The following is a 7,842-nucleotide window of genomic DNA, read 5'->3' as shown; positions in this document are numbered from 1 at the left end:
GATGCAGTGTTTTCAAGAATTATTATTGACAAGGAGATTTGCTACAGCATTGCAGGAATGCGGCTTATCCAAAATCTGATTAGAGAGCTAGATTACTGTCTTTTTTCTCCCACATGTTGATAATGTATAGTTTATTTTCTCCTCCAAAATCTGATTACAAAGCTAGCTCTAGCTTTGTAACACCTTTCTCTCTCACTTAATGAAAATCTGTCAAAAATAAAATAAATAAAAGAGTGCTCCTAGAGGATCCATGATCCACTAGGATTCTGATTGTGCTGTCTAGACAAACGGAAAGCACCTGAGAACGTTTGAAGGGAATTTTTACACAAATCAAAAGGCAAATCCCGCTCGGTAAAGTAGTAGGAAGGAAATCAAAGACTACTCGTGTGCCTGACAGACTTGGAGGAGACTCGATAGACTAGTAGACACTAGACAGACTGGGACTCGGTAAACTAGTACACAAGGGAAGCAAAGACTACTCGTACCTACATCGAGTCGGACCGGAAGTACATACAGAACCTCTATAAGAAGAGCCACCTGTTTCCCTCGACCAAACAAGCTTCTCTCGACCAAAACAAGCCGCAGCAAATCGCAAACGAGAGAGATATCGCGTTTTAGCCACCAAAGCGATCCTGATCGGCCAAAGAGGTAGGTAACATGGGATGCAACATGAGCCGTGTCGCCAAGGCGGTCATCTCGCTAGCCATCATGGTGATGCTGTTCCTGCTGCCATGGCGGCCACCGTCGCTAGCTTCGACGCCACCCGGAGCCAGCGCATACCTCTACCTGACGGATCGGTAAGAGGGCCAGAGAGCGTGGCGTTTGATGGCCAAGGCCACGGTCCTTACAGCGGCATCTCCGACGGACGCGTCCTCAAGTGGAACGGTGACGAGCTCGGCTGGACAACCTACACGTCCAGCCCGGACTACAACAGCGACGCGTGCAGGTTGGCCAAGCTCCGTCCAGCGACTAACCCGGAGACACTCTGCGGCCGGCCGCTTGGCCTACAGTTCCACCACAAGTCCGGATATTTATACATTGCGGATGCCTACAAGGGGCTCATGCGAGTCGGACCTGGTGGAGGGGAGGCCACGGTGTTGGTCAGCGAGATTGATGATATACCTCTCCGTTTCACCAACGGGGTTGATGTCGACCAGATTACCGGCGAAGTCTATTTCACGGATAGTTCCATGAACTACGATAGGTCTCAACACGAAGGAATTGGTCACAAATACACACGACGCAACAGGCCGTCTCCTGGTGTACGATCCTGAGACGACACAAGTCAGGGCTCTCCAGGCTGGGATGGCATATCCAAACGGCGTTGCTATCAGTACCGACCGGACACACCTGGTGGTCGCGTCTACTGGACCATGTAAGCTACTAAAGCATTGGATCAGAGGCTCCAAGGCAGGCACAACAGAGCCTTTTGCTGACCTGCCGGGCTATCCTGACAATGTGAGGCCCGACAGGAAAGGTGGCTACTGGGTGGCGTTACACGGGGAGAAGAATGAGTGGCCCTTTGGTGTCGACAATCATCTTCTAGCTGTGAGGGTTGGAGCCAACGGAAAGATAGTTGAAGAGATGAGAGGCCCAAAAAGAGTAAAACCATCTGAGATAATAGAGAGGGCCGATGGCAATTTATACATAGGTACCATGGATGGGCCATACGTTGGTGTAGCTACCCGCAAATAGGAGTTGACTTTCTATAATTCTAAGTTGCTTCCGTTGAGTTGCGTGCCATATGTTTGTTTAGTAGTTACACACAAATAGGAGTTCGTCTATGTTTTGTGTTTCTAGGTGTATTTTTTAACTTTTTCTTATGTAATTCTACCTGGATATGAATAAATTCTATTTTATGTTGATATCGACAGGCCGTGAGCCCCCCACATTGATATTTTGTGTGTTTGGAAATTTGCTAATTGCTGATGTATAATACAAAGTTGAACAGATGCAGCGCGTGAGTACCTTGCAAGGGTCAGTTTCTGGTACCACACAAGAGCCTAAATGCATAAATGCTGGAACAGAGAGATGGCTGTTATTCTGTTAATGATCATGTAATCCAATACCTTAGCAATCACAAGTTAATACCCTTGTTCCCCGTAGCCCAGATGGCAATTCGGTCACCTTCCAGACCAAGTCCGGCCTGAGCCAACACCCCATCCAAGTTTCCCCGCCATCGTGGTCATCGTCCCAACCCCGAAGTTCGTCTACCCCAAGCCTGCCTCGATATCCATCTATCCAGGTCGGCCCCCTCTGCCTGCATCCTCGTCAGCGAAAAGTCTTCCATTCTAAATCAGTTTAAGCATGCTAATTGTACTCCCTTTGGCCCTGGAAAGTTTTGGTCAAAAGGTGTTCTATTGGGCGCTGCAGTTAAAATACAAATTTGTTGCTGTATATAGAAATAAAAAATCTTCTTATTTTATCACAAAATCTGAGTTTTTTGTGTAGCCCAAAATACAACGTATATATTTTAACGAAACTTATGTAGTTATATATTTTTTTCAGTATTTTTTATACCTAGAAATAACGTTTTTCATTATTTTTTGGAAAAAATGAGAGCACTGATGCTCTCAGGTGCAACTAATAGTTTTCGCGATTCCTGGGACAACATACATATTCATGTCTACCACGTGTCTACAAAGTATCATGCCTAAATTCAACTAAAGAACGGACCACTACTACAATAAAAGATACACAGTCCACCGTCTATCATACTCATCTGCTAGTATTCTCCCTTATCTACAATAATGGATGTGAATAAGATATCTATATAATCAAACGACATTGCTAATTTCAGTGTACCTTCTTGGATAGAATATACTTGAAGATCACGCTGACATGGAACAAGCAGGATAATAGCTCGTTATATATCTGCAGGAAGTTGAAAAGCCAAGAATATCGAAATCTGGGTTTTTTTTAGACTTTGCTCCTAGGATCCCTGTTGAAAATATTAGTCCTGAAACCATATATAGATCGAGACGATATGCAGGATAGTTGAGAACATACAAAATTCTACAGACCTCAAGGAAAGGCTATGAATTCAGAATAACCAGTACAGGAGCAATACTGTGGTTAATCGATAGGAGGAATTGGCTCAATCATTCATGCACATTAACAACCTGCTATAGAATAAAAAGAACTTAGACGACGGTCAGCGTTAGGATGGTACAAAAGACACACAACTTATAAAGCAACACAAGTGTGTATTCATTTCGATGAAAAGAGATACTCCCTCTGTTCCTTTTTAATTGACTCGAATTTAGTACAAACTTGTACTAAATCCGAGTCAATTAAAAAAGAACGGAGGGGGTACCATTGTATCATTGTTTGAGTTCTATGAAGCTTAATCAATGTAGATAAACTTATCCTAATTACCAAAACAAACAATTGGATGCAAACCATAGGATTTGGTGGAAATCTGTAAAACATAGTGATTATGTGTTAATGCATTTTGCCATACTTACCAAGTAGTGTGATCCATAAGCAAGGAGTCGGAACAAAAAAAATGAAAACCTACTCCAGGTTAGCTAATTTTCATTGACATAGATACAGAGCCAACAACAAACACAAAGAGATACAGGAAAAACATAATCAGCAATGAGTGATATATCATAGGTAATCAAACTCTATTTTGCATTTGTAGGTTCACTCGCTTGTTCCCTGAGTAAACATTCTGCGGAGATAAAATAAGATTAATAACAATTAAGTGTACATGTCTTGAACGATATGTATCTTTCAAGCACAAGATAAATCAAAATAATTGTTCCTGAGCAGAGCAGGCAAAAGGGTTCAGTTTGCATCACATCAGTTCCTGGCAACCTGGCCTTAAGAACCTGATGCAGAAAAATTGCGTAGTAGTAAGAGGGGGTAAGATCCATGAAAAAACTAAGAATGAAGTAGTGCGGCAACATCTGAAACTACAAACATGCAGAAAATGATTAAAAAACACATCAAACAATATATGCTCTTACTAGTAAAGAGCCCGTGCTTGAATGATCATTACTGTATGTATACTGTGTGGTTTATGGTTGGTGAAGTTTTAAATTTGATTGCAATAAAACTAAACATGAAATATCTTTGTTTTCGCGTGCGGGGGAGGAGGAGGGGGGGGGGGAGCAAACTAATCAAGGTTTTACATAAATGACAACCGAGCACTATGTCCACTATCTACAATGAACAATTAAGACACACATTGGAGTGGAAAGCGTAGTTTGGACTGGATCCTCTCTAATGACCAAATTATGTATTTTCGCTACTCTGAGTTTATTGGTCACAGTACAATGCCCATGCTCAAAGCACAACTGATCCTACAGCTATTGGAAACAACATTGTACTCACATGAATTTCTTTGAGCTATGGTTCCTGCAGCAAGGAATGTCTGAACATGTCGTTAGTTCCTTATGTGCATACCTGAATCTCCATGTTCATTGCAGCTGGATACATCTTCTGCCTGGAGGACGATGCCCTAGTTTGTACAGATTGTGGTGTTGCTATAAACACACTGAATTCCTTTGTTTCAGTAAATCAAAGGTTCCTGCTGATAGGAGTTCGAGTTGGCAACATGCTGAACAAGCATGTTAATTCATTTGTGGATCAGTGGATTCTGAACAGAGCAGAGCTGGGAGACCAGCGCGGAAGCGCAGCATACGTGTGAGGGCAGGGCGGCAGCGCAGCAGCAGAGGAGAGGGAGGCGGTGCGGCGGCGCAGAGGACGGCGTGGCGCGGTGGCGTCGCAGCGGCCGGGGAGTCGTGGTGGATCCACGGCGGTGGGACTGGGAGGGTTAGCGTGCCGGCAGGGCTCCGACTTGGAGGGCGCCCAGTCGGAAGTTCGCTAAACCCGACGCCGTCGAACAGCCCGACCCTCATGACTGTGGCGCTGTTTTTCTGTGCGTTCCTCTGGCCGCTCCACCGTCGCGAGGTCCATCTCCCTCCTTGCTCGGTGCCAGTGATTCAGAACTGTTTGGGTCGGTTTTGGGGCGTTTTTTTTTTGGCTCGATTAAAATACTCGAAAATGCCTCAAAACACGTTCGGTAGGCCAGGTTTGGCCCGTTTAGGCCCGATGAAACCCGTTGAAACCCGTTGGGCTGGGTGGAACTAAAACGCTTCACCTCCCTCGCATTTTGCGTCGGGCGGCTGGCGACGCGGCGACAAGGGAGGAAGACACCAGTGCCACCGCTCCAAGACGACGTTGCAGCCGACACTCGAAGACGACACCGTCGCTGATGCTCCCTCGTTGTCGGTCCCTCTGACGCGCCGCTCCATCTAACACGCTGCCGACGCTCATGTCGCCGCCGACCTGGAGCTCCTGCCGCCGCCCCTCATTCGTGAGTACCATCCACCCCACCGCCTCCTCTCCCTGTACTTCTAGATGCTCCTCCTTTTTGTGATTTCTAGGGTTCCTGGTTGAGAGATCTCGTTGAACTGTAGGGTTCTTGTGTCTAGGATTCTTGATCTGGTTGTACTGTCTCGTTGAACTCTAGGGTTCTTGTGTCTAGGGTTCTTGATACTGTCTTGGTTTATATGATCTGGTGGCGAGCTTGTTTTTCTTCCTTCTTGGTGTTGTTATATGGTGTGGACAAGGACAAGGAATATTAAGTCACTACATCATCAGCAAATAGATTAGGGAGGAGCACTTCAAATCGCTTGGGCTTGGTTTTTTTGGTGTGCTAAGTAATTCCATATCTATGTTTTGCATCTGCATAGTTTGATCATTTTACATATAAGAAAGTTATTCCTAAAGATAGCAAGCTGTATACGCAACTAGGGTATATTGTGTTGTATATGCAACCAAGCTCCTACTCTTGGGGAGCATATTGTGTTGTATATGCAACCAGGGTATATGGTTTCTAATGACTAGTGCAAAAGTCATCTTGTTTCTGTGTATGACAGTGGCTGCTCAATTATTTGTGTGAGGATGGTCCATGTGCGTGAAAAAGAAGTCACTCAAGAACAACCTCTACATAACTTCTCTATTACCAGATACATGGATGCACTAAAGATATTGATGGTATTATAGTTGTTATTAAAATCCCTGCATTGGATGTCCTCAAGATTGGCGACAATCGTGAAATATTTCTCAACCTTGTTGATGATAAAGATGGCACCCCCATGGCGTGGTTCCTTGGGCAGATAACCAGGTTAGCCAAGTAAGCAAGCTATATTTCTACCATGCGATAAGGATATTACTTTTATGATGCATGGTAGAAATATAGTGTTTTTTGTTGAAACTTCACTTGATTTATGATGCATTTCTTTTGTGTATGGGATTTGTGACATTTGTTTCTGATCTTTTCGACTGGCAGGAGATAAAGATATTACTCTGGTTGGGTATTTACTATTGATGATTTAGTTATAATGTTGAGCTATTGATTGTTGTTTGTTGTTCTGGGTTTTGTAATTTTAAGCGCAAAATGCTTACTGTGTGCTGGGGATGCGTTGTTGCTTGTAGAGATGTTTGTGAATCTAGTAGTAGTATCAACTATAAAATCATCAATAAATGTTCAGTGGAACATAGAAAAGCTACTAGTCTAATCTTACTAGAAGTTAGATACCACAGAAACTCAATTCGCCACATGGGAGCATATGCTCCTGCCACCGGAAAACATTTTGAAACACTTCCCTGGTGGTTGAAACACTTCCTTTCTCATGGAAGTTCTTGTACTCATGTTAGCCATTGGTCATTCTGGAAAGTGATTTATAGTTGCATCTTAGTTAAGAAATGCGTAAGCTATGCAGATATGAGCCTGCTTACAGCCATGTAATCTGCATTATTTATCGAAACTTATTTAGTAGCAGAATCCATAATGTATGTTATGTGTCTTCTTGCATGTGTATGCTAATGCATGGGTCAATCTTTGTTGCCTAGATTGATCATCTGTATGCTTATAACTAATCACCCCAGTTCGAATCAACCGAATTCCATATAAGGCCAAGTGCACTTTATGCGCTGCTCCCATCGCTAGGCTGCCTCTGATCTGCAAGAAATTTTCAAACGTAGCCACAGTTAACTAGTGAAGCAAGATTAGTTAGCTAAATAAGGACAAATGGACATGGTGCAAGTGCAAGTGTTCCACACCAAATATATTGATGTTGCTATTTTAGTTGACTGTAAGCTTAAAAAAAGTTGAACTGGTATGCTCTTATGCTGGTATAGGTGTATTTTGTTGTTGTGTACTTGACTTAACATGATATATTCTGATTTAAATCATAAGGTGTTACAATTTGTTCCACACCAAATATATCGATGCTGCTATTTTATTTGACTTGTAAGATTAAAAATAGTTGAAATGTTATGCTCTTATGTTGGTATAGGTGTATTTTACCGGATTACTATTTGTTATAATAGTTTTGTATACTGAACATTTAATCTGCTTCCTGATTGAATTTTATATTTGTATTGGTAGCTAATATCCGTGTAAGTACTACACAATCTTCTTGGCTTGAGACAGTTGAAGTGTGCACAAACCATTTCCTTTTCTAAATGAAACTCGGAGATCTTTTTGCATTAGTCTAATTTTGCATGCTAGAACTAGTGTTAAGTAAAGTTGGATGTTGGCTGGAACATGATCTGCTCCCTAGTAGCTCTCTCTATAGGCCGTTTTATGTGGTGGAGGTTTACATATATATGGTTGCATCACATACTTATGCTCATAGTTTACTAGTACTATGAACTTTATGATCTCATTGTTCCGTTGACCTGATGTATGTCACAACAATGTGCCTGTGAGATCAAGAGATGTCCACACTCCATCGACATAGATGATCTTGTTACTGAAATGCATACATTTGTTGCTGAAATCATACATTTATGTATTGATGTTTGTAGGAGCATGATCAAATT

General features: G+C 42.7%; 1 pseudogene; it reads left to right on the top strand.

Annotated features, from left to right (window-relative positions):
- Positions 1 to 657: 657 nt before the first annotated feature.
- On the top strand, positions 658 to 1,770 carry LOC124682063 (annotated as a pseudogene).
- Positions 1,771 to 7,842: the final 6,072 nt, after the last annotated feature.

Source organism: Lolium rigidum, chromosome 1, assembly GCF_022539505.1.
Source record: "Lolium rigidum isolate FL_2022 chromosome 1, APGP_CSIRO_Lrig_0.1, whole genome shotgun sequence".
NCBI lineage: Eukaryota > Viridiplantae > Streptophyta > Magnoliopsida > Poales > Poaceae > Lolium > Lolium rigidum.
Note: the sequence above shows the minus strand (reverse complement) of the source record. Positions and strands in the feature narration are given on the sequence as shown.